This window comes from Jaculus jaculus, chromosome 17, assembly GCF_020740685.1.
Source record: "Jaculus jaculus isolate mJacJac1 chromosome 17, mJacJac1.mat.Y.cur, whole genome shotgun sequence".
NCBI classification, from domain to species: domain Eukaryota; kingdom Metazoa; phylum Chordata; class Mammalia; order Rodentia; family Dipodidae; genus Jaculus; species Jaculus jaculus.
Window position 1 is genome coordinate 17,183,937 of NC_059118.1, and position 14,547 is coordinate 17,198,483.

The 14,547-nt window shown below is 44.7% G+C and overlaps 1 non-coding gene across 1 annotated transcript; it reads right to left on the reverse strand.

The window, feature by feature from the left end:
* Positions 1–14,440: 14,440 nt before the first annotated feature.
* Positions 14,441–14,547, reverse strand: LOC123455631. The gene has a single exon (XR_006634021.1). It is a non-coding gene; the product is annotated as a U6 spliceosomal RNA (small nuclear RNA).

Consider the following 14,547-nt stretch of genomic DNA (forward strand, 5'->3'; position numbering starts at 1 on the left):
CTAGGGCGCCGGGATTCGCCGCGGGTGGCTTCCTGAAGGGGCGGGGGCGGGGTGAGGGGAGGGGCGGGGGCGGGGCCAGGCAGGAGGGCGGAGCGTTCTTCAGTGGTGGATGACCTGGGTAACTGATTGGATGAGTTCCTTTCTAGTGGGATGCTTGGGATGCGTGCTAGATTCAACAAACAGTCCTGGGCTGGAGAGATGGCTCAATGGATAAGGCGTCTGCCTGTGAAGCCAAAGGACTCAGGTTGATTCCCCAGCACCCATGTAAGCCAGATAGATGCACAAGGTGGCGCACGCATCTGGAGGTCGTTTGCAGTTGCAGGCCCTGGTGTGCCCATTCTCTTCCTCTCTCTCTCTCTCTCTCTCTCTGCTTGCAAATAAGTAAATAAAAATTAAACAAACAGTCCTGGGTTTGCCCTGCGGGAATGATGCGGTGCCAATCTTCAGGCCTGTGGCAAACTGGGAAATTGGTTACACTGTGGGATGAATGAAGGGACAGGACTGGGTGTGAATAGTAGCTAAGATGGACGAAAGGGTAACTACAGAAAGCCAGCAGAAGGTGATGTAGATGTAGGTGATGGACAAATAGTTATACAGGGCTGGGGAGATGGATCAGCTGGTTAAAAGAGCTTGTCTGCCAAGCCTAGCGACCTGGGTTCAATTCCCCTGGACCCACATAAAGCTAGATGCACAAGGTGGCATATATATCTGGAGTCTGTTTTCAGTGGCTATGGGCCCTGGCATGCGCATTCTCTCTCTTTCTCTCTCTCTCTCTCCTTCTCCCTCTCTCATCTCTATCTGCCTCTTTCTTTTTCTTTTCTTTCTTTCTTTCTTTCTTTCTTTCTTTCTTTCTTTCTTTCTTTCTTTCTTTCTTTCTTTGTTTTTGTTCTTGTTTTTGTAGGTCCTGGAATTCACTCTGTAGTCTCAGGGTGACCTCAAAGTCACAGCAAGGACTTAAAAGTGTGTGCCACACCGCTTCTACCTGTACCTCCCCCCCCCCCCATCTCTTAGAACTCCAGATGCATATGCCACCTTATGTGTCTGGCTTTACATGGGTACTGAGGTATCCAGCCCACTATTTCTGTCTTTCTTATTGATCAGGGCAAACACCTTTGGAGTACCCACTGACTATTTTTTGACACCTATAATCTAATGGGCCAGGAAGTTCTGTCCCTAGCATGAGATGTCTTCCTGCCACCATCATGGCTTTGAAATCCAGCTCCCATCCCCACCCCACCACATCCAGAGCTATGTCACAGCTGCCTTCTAGTCTCTTACTGATGCCATTACTACCTGCTTTCAGTTTTGCATGCATCAGCCAGTGAAATAATCATACCTCCCCATACCGTGCTCAGAACCCCAGTCAGAACTCACCAAAAATAAGCAGAGCCAGCAATAATCTCATGGTTCCCTTTACCCCTCTACCTTCCTCTCCTCTGATGGTATAGCTGTTCAGTCTCCCTAAACACTTACCACATCATGACCTGTGCACTCTCCAACTTGGGAGCGGGGAGGCTGGGCTCCACTTGTTCCCTAAGCCTGAATGTACAGATTGCTATGGACTGCACCCCAACACACTCATAGCCCCTTATTTCAGGCTATAATTGGCACCTCTTTTTTTCGAAGTAGTAGTTCACTGTACCCCAAGCTGACCTGGAATTCACTATGTAGTCTCAGGCTGGCCTCAAACTCATTGTGATTCTCCTACCTCTGCCTCTCAAGGGCTGAAATTAAAGGCATGTGCCACCACACCCAGCAATTTGCCCCTCTTTATCCATAGCATTAAGGTTTAACTTTTTTTGTTGAGGGGGGTGGTCAGTTTCAAGGTAAGGTCTCACTCTAGCCCAGGCTGACCTGGTACGAACTCTGTAGTTCCAGGCTGGCCTCAAACTCACAGTGATCCTCCTACCTCTGCCTCCCAAGTGCTGGGATTAAAGGTGTACACCACCATGCTTGGCTCTACTTTTTTTTTTTTTATCCCCATAGAAATTATGACCTTCTCACAAACTTTTTTTTCAGTACTGTATATTAAACGCTGGGTTTTTGCATGTTAGACAAATACTCTACCACTGAACTATATCCACAGTTCTCACATACTTTTTTTTAACTTTCATTGACAAATTCCATAATTATGGACAATAAACCATGATAATTCCCTGCTCCCCCCCACACTTTCCTCTTCAAAACTCCACTGCCTATCCTCTCCCCTTCTCAATTACTCTCTGTTTAATTTTGATGTCATCATCTTTTCCTGCTATCACAATTATCTTGTGTAGGTTGTACCAAGCCCTGTGAGGTCATGGGTATCCAGGTCATTTTGTGTCTGGAAGATTGCATTGTAAGCAGTCCTACCCTTCCTTTGGCTCTTAAATTCTTTCCGCCACTTCCACAATGGACCCTGAGCCTTGGAGGGTGTGATAGAGATGTCTCAGTGCTGAACACTCCTCTGTCACTTCTCAGCACCATGGTGCCTTCTGAGTCATCCAGAGGTCACTGCCATCTGAAAAGAGAAGCTTCTCTAACCAAAAGTGAGAGTAGCATTAATATATGGATATGAACATTAAGAGAAGTGCTTATTGGATAGTTTGGTGAACATAGTATATGCATTTAGCCAGACACCAGCAAGCATTACACCCCTAGGGCTCAAGACTTTCCTTGTCATAGGCTTTTGACTAGGTTTTCAGTACCAGGCATGTATTCCCTCCCATGGAGCAGGCCTCCAGTCAAATTAGAGAGCAGTTGGTTTCCCCCATAACAGACATGACACTATTGTACCCACTGGCTCCTTTGGCCTGGCTGGCCCATCTTAAGGCTGCAGTGTTCACTGTTTTTATCTCCACTGATGACTTCTCTCTCCCATAGGGCTGCATGCAGCGTAGCTTTTTTCAGTTTTCTAACAGCTGGTCCACAGGGAGGACGTTTTCAGTCCAGCTCCAGCTTAATTTCTAAGTGACCTTGCAGCCCAAGCACATGGAATCTTCAGCAATAGCTCACATACTTTTTAAAGTAGGTGTTTATTATCCTTATATAGCATTATGTGGTTTGGCTTCTCCTACTAGAACAAACGCTCTGTGAGGTGGGAATCTTTGTTTATTCGTGGATGTAGCCTGAGTACCTCAAACACCAGCAAAACTCCAGAAATATCCTAACCTAAAAGAAGCCACATGCTGTCAAGGGTTGTAGAGAAGAATAAAATACGGCAGGGTGAGGATAAAAATAAAGATAAAAAGCCCTTGGTCAAGATTGGCGACAGTGTTCTGGAAGGGATGGTTGTGCTAAATGAGTCTAACCTCAGAACAGACTGCTTTTGCCTCAAAGCAGGCCAGGCTCAGAGAGTTAACCCTGGGCTGGAGAGATGGCCTAGTGGTTAAGGCATTTGCCTGCAAAGCCAAAGGACCTACATTCAATTCCCCAGGTCCCACGTTAGCCTGATGCACAAGGGGGTACACGCGTCTGGAGTTCGTTTGCAGTGGCTAGAGGCCCTGTTGCACCCATTCTCTCTCTCTCTCTCTCTCTCTCTCTCTCTCTCTCCCTCCCTCTTTCTCTGTCAGGTAAATAAATAAATAAAAATAAAATATTTTAAAAAAGAGTTAACCCTAACAAGCTATGGCTGCAATGTATCTTAGGGCTTCTTGAGGCAGCTGTAGAGAATTTTACTCTTTTTCAAAATATTTTATTTATTTATTTATGTTTTATTGTTTGTTTTTGTTTTTGTTTTTTTGGTTTTTCAAGGTAGGGTCTCACTCTAGCCCAGGCTGACCTGAAATTCACTATGGAGTCTCAGGGTGGCCTCAAACTCACGGCAATCCTCCTACCTCTGCCTCCCAAATGCTGGGATTAAAGGCATGTGCCCCTATGCCCAGCTTTATTTTATTTATTTGAGGAAGAGAGAGAGAGAATGGGCATGCCAGGGTCTCCAGACACCACAAGCAAACTCCAGACACATGTGCCACCCTATGCAGCTGGCTTAAGTGGGTACTGGGGAATTGAACTTAGGTTATTGAGTTTCACAGGCAAGTGTCTTAAACACTGAGCCATCTCTGTAGCCTGAGAAGTTCACTCTAATGAGCTGGCTAAGACCCTTAAAAGTCAGACCTCTAGTGACCCTAAGTAAATCTGCCTTGAACAGATAGCCACAGTCCTGAGAAGAGAGAACCCACACTTGGGAAACATACTCCTCAGCAAAATGATGAGTCTGCCTGCCTACTCAGGTATGAGCCCACACAGCTGACCCATCCAGTAAGACCTAAACAACCAGGCACTGTGACATTAAAACATTGCCTGGCAGCCCAACTAGCCACCTACCCCAATAAAAAGCAACCCTTAGGCTGGAGAGATGGCTTTGTAGTTAAGACCCCTGCCTATGAAGCCTAAGGACCCAGGCTCCATTCCCCAGTACCCATGTAAGCCAGATGCACAAGGTAGCACGTGTGTCTGGAGTTTGTTTGCAGTGGCTTAGAGGCCCTGGCATGCCCATTCTCTCTCTCTCTATCTCTCTCTCTCTTGTCTCCCTCCTTCCCTCCCTCCCTCTCTCTCTTCTCTCTCTCTCTCTCACATACATACACACATACAAATAAATAAAAGAATAAAGTGTTTCGGGCTGGAGAGATGGCTTAGCGGTTAAGTGCTTGCCTGTGAAGCCTAAGGACCCCGGTTCGAGGCTCGGTTCCCCAGGTCCCACGTTAGCCAGATGCACAAGGGGGCGCACGCGTCTGGAGTTCGTTTGCAGAGGCTGGAAGCCCTGGCACGCCCATTCTCTCTCTCTCCCTCTATATGTCTTTCTCTCTGTGTCTGTCGCTCTCAAATAAATAAATAAATAAAATTTAAAAAATATTAAAAAAAAAAAAGAATAAAGTGTTTAAAATTTTTTAAAGGGGCTGGAGAAATGACTTAGCACTTAAGGCACTTGCCTGTGAAGCCTAAGGCCCCAGGTTTGATTCTCCAGGTCCCACATAAGCCAGATGTACATTGTGTGGCACATACGTCTAGAGTTCATTTGCAGTGACTAGAAGCCCTGGCATGTCCATTCTCTCTCTCTCTCTCTTCCTCTCTCTCCCCCTCACTGAAATAAATAAATAGGGTGCTGGAGAGATGGCTTAGCAGTTAAGGTGCTTGCCTGTGAAGCCTAAGGACACATGTTGGACTCTCCAGATCCCACATAAGCCAGATGCACAAGGTGAGGCAAGTGCAAGGTCGCACATGCCCAGTAGGTGGTGCAAGCATCCTGAGTTTGATTTCAGTAGCTGAGGCCCTGGTGGACCACCAGTCCTCTCTCCCTCTGTTCTCTCTCCCTCTGTCTCTCTTTCTCTCTCTCTAAAATAAAAAAATAAAATAAAAATATTTCTAAAAGTTAAAAAAATGCTGGGCATAGTGGCACACACCTTTAATCCTAGCACTTGGGAGACAGAGGTAGGAGGGTTGCTGTAAGTCTGACGCCAGCCTGATAATGCATAATGAATTCCAGCTCAGCTTGGGCTAGAGAGACCCTACCTTGAAAACCAAAACCAAACAAACAAATAAAGCAGTCCTTTAGAATGCCTTTGTGCAGACAATTTCTCTGTATTGATTTGCCTACTACAGCTGTATCACAGTATGTCTAATAAAAATCTATTTCTGGGGCTGGAGGATGGCTTAGTGGTTAAGGCGCTTGCCTGCAAAGCCAAAGGACGTAGGTTCAATTCCCCAGGATCCATGTAAGCCAGATGCAGAAGGTGGTGTATACATCTGAGTTTATTTGCAATGGCTGAAGGCCCTGGCATGCCCATTCCCTCTCTCTCCCTCCCTCTCTCTCTCTCTCTCTCTCTCTCTCTCTCTCTCTCTCCTTTCTTTCTCTCTAATAAATAAATAATAAAATAAACTTTCCACTTAAAAAAAAAATCTATTTCTGCTGGAGTGGTGGCCCACACCCTTAATCCCAGCACTTGGGAGGCAGAGATAAAAGGAGCTCTGTGAGTTCGAGGCCAGCTTGAGACTACATAATGAATTCCAGGTCAGCCTGGGCTAGAGCAAGACCGTACTTCGATAACAAAACAAAACAAAATCTATATCTGCCTTTCATCCCCTTCTTCCCGCCCAAGCTTCTATTCCAGGGCTCCTACATGTGGCATAGGAGGTGGAACAAGACAGCCCTGGCGCTTACTAATTCACTCTCATTCTTTCTGTCAGAGCTTCCATGAGCTAATGTGGACTGGCAATAATGTAGCAATAAAGGATGCAGCAAGAATGAACTGAATGATGGGACTTCTGCCCTGTGGGGTGGGGAGAGGCACATCGGATGGATACCACAGACAGTAAAAGAGAAAATATGTATGCCCTCGGCAGCAGAAAAGGTGCCTCAGAGCCGATGACACCTGAGCTAATTAAGCCAAAGATGTCAGCTGAGTAACACAAGAGCAAGGGAAGCCATTCACGGCTGAAAACCTGCAGGTGCAAAGATGAGTGTGAAGGCCTTTGGGTCAATAGAAGAAATAGTTCAGAGCTCTAGGGAACGTTGTACAGCGCTGAAAGGTATGAGGAAAACAGAGATCAGACCTGGAGGGCAAGCCCAGGAGTTCTGGAATAGAGTTTCAGAAGGAGAAAAAGGGACTACCAAAATAGAGATGTCGACTAGACAAATTAGTTAGGTTTTTTTGTCTGTCTGTTTGTTTTTGAGGCAGGGTCTAGCTCGAGCCCAGGCTGACCTAGAATTCATTCTTAAACTCCAAAAAGGAAAAAAAAAAATTCTATACATTCTAGATAAGATAAAATAAGTCACATACCAAGGATGAAGGGGCAACCGGCCTTAAACTCTCCTCCCTGACATAGGCCTCCCGTTGTCCTGTCTACACCCGGCTAAGGAACAGTCATCACATGTGAGTAATCACTAATGCAACGGGAAAAATCATACACTTCCAAATTACTAAGGGGAAAAATGAATGGGGAAAATATTGAACTGGGGGCCTGGAAGGTGTATGCCTGTGAAGCCTAAGGACTCAGGTTTCATCCCCAGTATCCATTTAGGCCAGACGCTCAAAGTGGCACATGTGTCTAGAGTTCATTTGCAATAGCTAGAGGTCCTGGTGCGTGATCTCTCTCTCTCTCTCTCTCTCTCTCTCTCTATCTATCTATCTATGTCTCTCTCTCTCTCTCTAATAAATACATAAATAAAATTTTTGGGCTGGAGAGATGGCTTAGCGGTTAGGCGCTTGCCTGTGAAGCCTAAAGACCCCGGTTTGAGGCTCGGTTCCCCAGGTCCTACGTTAGCCAGATGCACAAGGGGGCGCACGCGTCTGGAGTTCGTTTGCAGTGGCTGGAAGCCCTGGCGCGCCCATCCTCTCTCTCTCTCTCTATCTGTCTTTCTCCCTGTGTCTGTCGCTCTCAAATAAATAAATAAATAATGAACAACAACAACAACAAAAATTTAACAGGCATGGTGGTGCAGGTCTTTAATCCCAGAAGTTGGGAAGCAGATGTAGGAGGATCACTGTGAGTTTGAGGCCAGCCTGAGACTACATAGTAAATTCCAGGTCAGCCTGAGCTAGAGGGAGACCCTACCTCAATAATAATAATAGCTGGGCATGGTGGTGCATGCCTTTAATCCCAGCACTTGGGAGGCAGAGGTAGGAGAATTGCCATGAGTTCGAGGCCGCCCTAAGACTACATAGTGAATTCCAGGTTAGCCTGAGCTAGAGTGATACCCTACCTCAAAAAACCAAAATAATAATAATAATAATAATAAAAATAAATAAAATATAATAATAATAATAATTGAGCTGTCTTATGACATTGGGAATATTTAACAATGTGTATGTGTGTGTGCTCATGCTGAGGACAACCTTAGGTGCTGTTCTCACTCTCCACTTTGAGGCCAGGTCACCACGACGTTCACCAGGTTAGCTAGCCTATAAAATTCTGTGGGTTCTTTATCTTTACCCCCCAGCTTGCTATAGGGTTACAGATGTGCACACCGCACTTCTGTGTCTGGCTTTCTGTGGGTTCTGGTAATCTAAACTGAGATCCTCACACTTGCATGGCAACATCTTTATCCCCTGAACCACGTTCCCAGCCCCTAGTCAACTATTTAAATCTATATAGAATGGTGGTTTGAAGATGGGCACACCTTTAATCCCAGCACTCAGGAAGGCAGAGGTAGGAGGATGGCCATGAGTTCAAGGCCACCTTGAGACTACATAGTGAATTCCAGCTCTGGGCTAGAGGGAGACCATACCTCAACCTCCCCCCCAAAAAATGGTGGTTCAGGGCTGGAAGAGGTGCTCAGAGTTTAAGACACTTGCCTGTAAAGCCTAGATACCCAGATTCAATTCCCCAGTACCCACATAAAGCCCGATGTACAAAGGGGTACATATGTCTGGAGTCCATGAAGTGGCAAGAAGCCCTAGTACACCCATCATTCTCCTTCTCTCTCCCTCTCTCTTTGCAAATATGAGAATATGGGGAAAGATTAATATAAAAAAGAATAAAAAAGCCAGAAAGGCTTTCCTCCATGCATTTGCTCACTCACTGATTTGGTTTAGAATGTCCTTAAACTCTTTTGGTTCAGTCAACAACAACTGTTTGTTCAGGTTCCATTTCAGATATCTACTTCTGTGATCACAATGTTCTTTCTAACGTGCTGTCAGAGTCAGCCACCCTGGCACACAATATTAAATTTATTTGGGCCAGCTTCCCTTCCTGTATCGGAAAATCTTCATTGGCAAGTACTACTTTACTCCTTTTGTATAATGACACACAGCAAGTTATCCACATGTAGGAAATAAAATAGACTATGGGAACATTAAAAAGGGAGCTGGAGAGATATCTTAGTGGTTAAGGTGCTTGCCTGCAAGGCTTAAGGACCCAGGTTCGACTCCCCAGAACCCACGTAAGCCCAATGTACAAAAGTGATGTATATGCACAGATTGTGTGCACAAGGTAGTGCATGTGTCTGGAGTTCGTTTGCACTGGCTAAGGCCCTGGTGTGCCAATTCTCTCTCTCTCTGTCTCCCTCTCTCTCTCTCACACACACACACACAAATTAAAAAAATAGGGGTCCAACAGTGGCATATCTGTTATGGGGATACCAACCTCTCTCTAATTGGACCGGAGGCCTGCTCCATGGGAGGGAATACTTGCTTGATACTGAAAATCTATGACAGGGGAAGTCATAAGCCCTAGGGGTGTGACACCCACTGGTGTCTGGCTAAATGTATATACTATGCTCACCAAACTGCCTGGTAAGCACTTCTCTTAATGTTCATACCCATTTATAAATGCTACTCTCACTTTGGGTTAGATAAGCTTCTCTTTTCAGATGGTGGTGACCTCTGGGGTAACTCAAAAGGCACCATGGTGCTGAGAAGAAGTGACAGAAAAGTGCTCAGCACTGGAACATCTCTATCACACCTTCCAAAGCTCAGGGTCTGTTATGGAACAGGTGGCAGAAAGAATGTAAGAGCCAAAGAAAAGATAGGACTCCTTGCAATGTACTCTTCCAGACACAAAATGGCCTGGGTACCCATGACCTCACAGTGCCTGGCACTACCTGCACAGACCATCATAACAGGAGGAAAAGATGATAACATCAGAATAAAAGAGGCTGATTGATGGGAGGCAGAGGTAGGAGGATCACCATGAGTTCGAGGCCACCCAGAGATTACATAGTGAATTCCAGGTCAGCCTGAGCTAGAGCGAGACCCTACCTCGGAAAACAAAACAAGATAAGTCAATAAATAAATAAAATAAAATAAGAAAACAGTTGGGGGCTGGAGAGATGGCTTAGCAGTTAAGGTTTGATTACCCAGGACCCACATAAAATGGAAGCAGAGGGTGGCACAAGTGTCTCGAGTTTGGTTGCAGTGGCTGGAGGCCCTGGTATGCCCATTCTCTCTGTCAAATAAATAAATAAAAATAAAAAATATGCCAGGTATGGTGGCGCACGCCTTTAATCCCAGCACTTGGGAGGCAGAAGTAGGAGGATTGCTGTGAGTTCAAGGCCACCCTGAGACTCCATAGTGAATTCCAGGTCAGCCTGGGCTAGAGTGAGACCCTACCTCAAAAAACAAAAAACAAACAAACAAAAAAAAATTAAAAGCCAGGCGTGGTGGCACACATCTTTAATCCCAGCACTTGGGAGGCAGAGGTAGAAGAATCACCTTGAGTTCGAGGCCACCCTAAGACTACATAGTGAATTCCAGGTCGGCCTGGGCCAGAGTGACACCCTACCTGGAAAAAAACAAACAAAATAAATAAATAAATAAATAAAATAAATAAAAATAAAAAATATTTTTAAAAAACAGTTAAATAACAACCAAGACCATAAAATATTTAGAAAAAAAACCATATTATTAAAGAAAAGTAATAGGTAGGAACTGTACCAGGCGGGAAGTATACTGGGTAAAAAACCTACTAGATCTTATTAAAGAATGTACGGAACACCATGAACTCCATTTGCCAGAAATAAAGCCACACCCATTGTTAAACAAGGCTGGTTGACTGATTAGAACTTCTGTGATTGTGGAGACCTGGAGTCAAGTTATCTTGGGCTATCTTAGTTCCCCAAACACACCTCTGTGTTTAAGTTAACACCCTTGTGTCTGTCAGGGAAAACACTTTTAGGAATATACAACCAGACCTCTAGCTTTCATCAGACCAAGACAAAGAATGTGGTCAGATTGTATCTGAGGCCTAAAGCGGAGATTTCCCCACATTGTTGTAACCTGCTTACATCATAGGTCCACCCAGGTACTTTTTCTTACGTAGGTGTCCTAGGTGTGGTAAGGCGTGGATATGTCTAGTGTATGCTGATGGATGTGCAGATGTGTGGCTCTGTGCACGAACAGTATGGAGGCTGAAGGAGAGAATGTCACGGGTTCGCCCCAAGACAACGGTAAGTAACCTTTTCACATATCACACCACTATTAAATCACCACTTAGGGTGATACTAGCCACACCTATCCTTTTATCAGGTAAGCAAACATCTCTCCAGAACCTTCAGGAGATATCCATTTATTTCTCACTGACCAAACTTGAATTACCTATTCCTGCCTTTAGATGCAAAGAGGCTAAGAAATCAGGAAATGAGTTCTGGATTGGGGCAATCAGCTTGGGATAGGACACTTGTCATGATGAACAAGTTGGTTAGTAAAAATGAAGAAAAATAAAAAGGTCTTTCTAAGCAAACAGAATCTCAATACAAAGGAAAGATGTTCAAGGGGTTGGAGAAATGGCTCAGTAGTTAAAAGACTTTTGCTTACAAAGTCGACCTTCCCAGGTTCGATTCCCCAGTCCCCATGTAAAGCCAGGTGCACAAAGTGGTATATGAGCCTGAAATGTGTCTGCAGTGGCAAGAGGCCATGGTGCATAGATTCATTCTCTCTCTCTCTTTCTCATAATTTAAAATATTAAAAGAAAAAGGAGAGCTGGGCGTGGTGAGGCATGCCTTTGATCTCAGCACTTGGGAGGCCTCTAGAGGTAGGAGGATCCCTCTGAGTTTGAAGCCAGCCTAGGACAATAGAGTGAGTTCCAGGTCAGTCTGGGCTACAGTGAGACCCTACCTCAAGAAACCAAAAAAGAAAGAGAGAGAGAGAGATGATGATATTCAAGGCCAAGGAAATAACTCCATCAGTAAAGTACTTCCCTCATAACATGAGGGCGTAAATTCAATTCCCATTACCCATGTAAAATACCAAGTGTGTTGGGTTGGAGAGATGGCTTAGCAGTTAAAGCACTTGCCTGTGAAGCCTAAGGACCCAGGTTCGATTCCCCAGGACCCACATAAGCCAGATGCACAAGGCGGCACACGAGGCCCTGGTGTGCCCATTCTCTCTATATATCTGCCTCCCTGCTCCCTGCCAGTCTGTGCTAAATAAATACGTAATAATAAAAGTATGTTTTAAAAAACCGAGTGTGAGGCCGGGCATGGTGGCACACACCTTTAATTCCAGCACTCAGGAGACAGAGGTAGGAGGATCGCTGGGAGTTCGAGGCCAGCCTAAGACTACAGAATGAATTCTAGGTTAGCCTAGGCTAGAGCCAAACTGTACCTAAAAAAAAAAAATGTTCAAACCCTGTGGTGGTGCATGCCTTTAATCCCAGCACCAGGGAGGCAGAGATAGGAGGATTGTGAGTTCTAGGCCACCCTGAGAGAACATATTTAATTCCAGGTCAGGCTAGGCTAGAGTGAGACCCTACCTCAAATAAAAGGCCATATGTACATATATATATACATACATACATACACATATATATCACATATATATTATATATATGATTATATATAACAATTACATATATTATAATTACATATTATATATATTAATATATATTAATATATTTATATATATATTAATATATATTAATGCTCTGGGCAGGGTGGCCAATGTTCAGGCACAGTGGAAAGATTACATGAGCCCAGGAGTTGGCAACTAGCCCATCTTGGGCAACAGAATAGACTTCCTCTCAAAACAAACAAAAAAATTAACAATAGCAAAATTGCAGAGCAAGTAGAAAGATCAGTGGTTGCAGTTGTTTAGGGTCAGTGAGAGAAGGACGGGCGGAGCCCAGGGTGACGCTGCCGCGGCGAACACGCGTCATTACCCATCAGCCAAAACCCGTGTAATATATGTTTTGGCCTGAATGTTTGTTTCTCCCTGCAAATTCATATGTTGAAATTTAATTATCAATGTAGTAGTATTCAGGGGTGTGGACTTTTGGAGGTAATTGGGTCATGAATACTCCTCCTCAAGCAAAGAATTGATGTCCTTATAAAAATAAGAAATTTGCTAGGTGTGGTGGTGCACACCTTTAATGCCAGCACTCTTGACACAGAGATTGGGGGATTACTGTGAGTTCATCTTGAGGCTACATAGTGAATTCCAGGTCAGACTGAGCTAGAGTGAGACTACCTTAGAAAAAAAAAAAAGAAGAAGAAGAAGAAGAAGAGAAAGGCCCAGAAACTGGGTGGGGTGGCACTTGCCTGTAATTGCAGTATGCAGGAGGTGAAGGCAGGAGGATCATAAATTCAAGGTCATCCTTGGTTACATAGCAAATTTGAGGTCAGCCTGAGCTACTTAAAACTTTGTCTTTGGGCTGGACAGATGGCTTAGTAGTTAAGGCACTTGCTGCAGTGCCAAAGGACTGAGGTTCAATTCCCCAGTATCCACGTAAGCCAGATGCACAAGGGGACGCATGCATCTGAAGTTCGTTTGCAGTGGCTAGAGGCTCTGGCGCACCTAATTCTCTCTCTATGTATCTCCTTTCTCCGTCTCTCTCTCTCTCTCTCTCTCTCTCTCTCTCTCTCTCTCTCTCTCTCTGTCTCTGCTTGCAAGTAAAAAAAAAAAAAAAAGTTTTTATTTAAAAAAAACTTTGTGTTAGCTGGGTGTGGTGGCGCACGCCTTTAATCCCAGCACTCTGGAGGCAGAGGTAGGAGGATCCTCGTGAGTTCAAGGCCACCCTGAAAATACAGAGTGAATTCCAGGTCATCCTGAGCTAGAGTGAGACCCTACATTGAAAAATATATTGCCGGGTATGGTGGCACATGTCCTTAATCACAGCACTTGGGAGGCAGAGGTAGGAGGATGGCTGTGAGTTCAAGACCAGCCTGAGACTATATAGTGAAGTCCAGGTCAGCATGGGCTAGAGTAAGAACCTACCTTGAAAAACTAAAATGAATAAAAGAAAATAATAAAATAAAATTGGGAGCAAGGGAGATGACTCGGCAGTTAAAAGCACTTGCTTAAAAGGCCTGCTGGTTCAGGTTCAATGCCCTAGTACCCATATAAAGCCAGACACACAAAGTGGCACATGTGTCTAGAGTTGGTTTTGTAGTGGCAAGACGCCCTGGCACACCCATGTGTTTTTCTCTCAAATAAAATAAAATAAAGTTGTTTTTTTTGGTTGTTGTTTTTTTTTTTTTTTTTTTTTTTTTGAGGTAGTGTCTCACTCTAGCTCAGGTTGCCCTGGAATTCACTATCTAGTTTTAGGCTGTCCTTGAACTCATAGCCATCCTCCTACCTCTGCCTCCCAAGTGCTGAAGTGTGCACCACCATGCCTGGTAAAATAATTTTTTTTTTGAGATATGGTCTTGCTCTAGCCCAGGCTGACCTGGAATTCACTCTATAGTCGCAGGCTGCTGTCAGACTCACAATGATCCTCCTACATCTACCTCTTGAGTGCTGGGATTAAAGGTATGTGCCACCATGCCCACCTGCTTTAAAATTTTTCTTTTAAGGGCTGGAGAGATGGCTTAGCGGTTAAGCACTTGCCTATGAAGCCTAAGGACCCCGGTTCGAGGCTCGGTTCCCCAGGTCCCACGTTAGCCAGATGCACAAGGGGGTGCACACGTCTGGAGTTCGTTTGCAGTGGCTGGAAGCCCTGGCGCACCCATTCTCTCTCTCTCCCTCTATCTGTCTTTCTCTCTATGTCTGTCGCTCAAATAAAAAAATAAATTTTAAAAAAATTTTCTTTTAATATAGAAGGCTTCATGAATTTGCATGTCATCCTTGAGCAGGAGCCATGCTAATCTTCTCTGTATTGTTCCAATTTGAGTATATGTGCTGCCAGAGAAAGCAC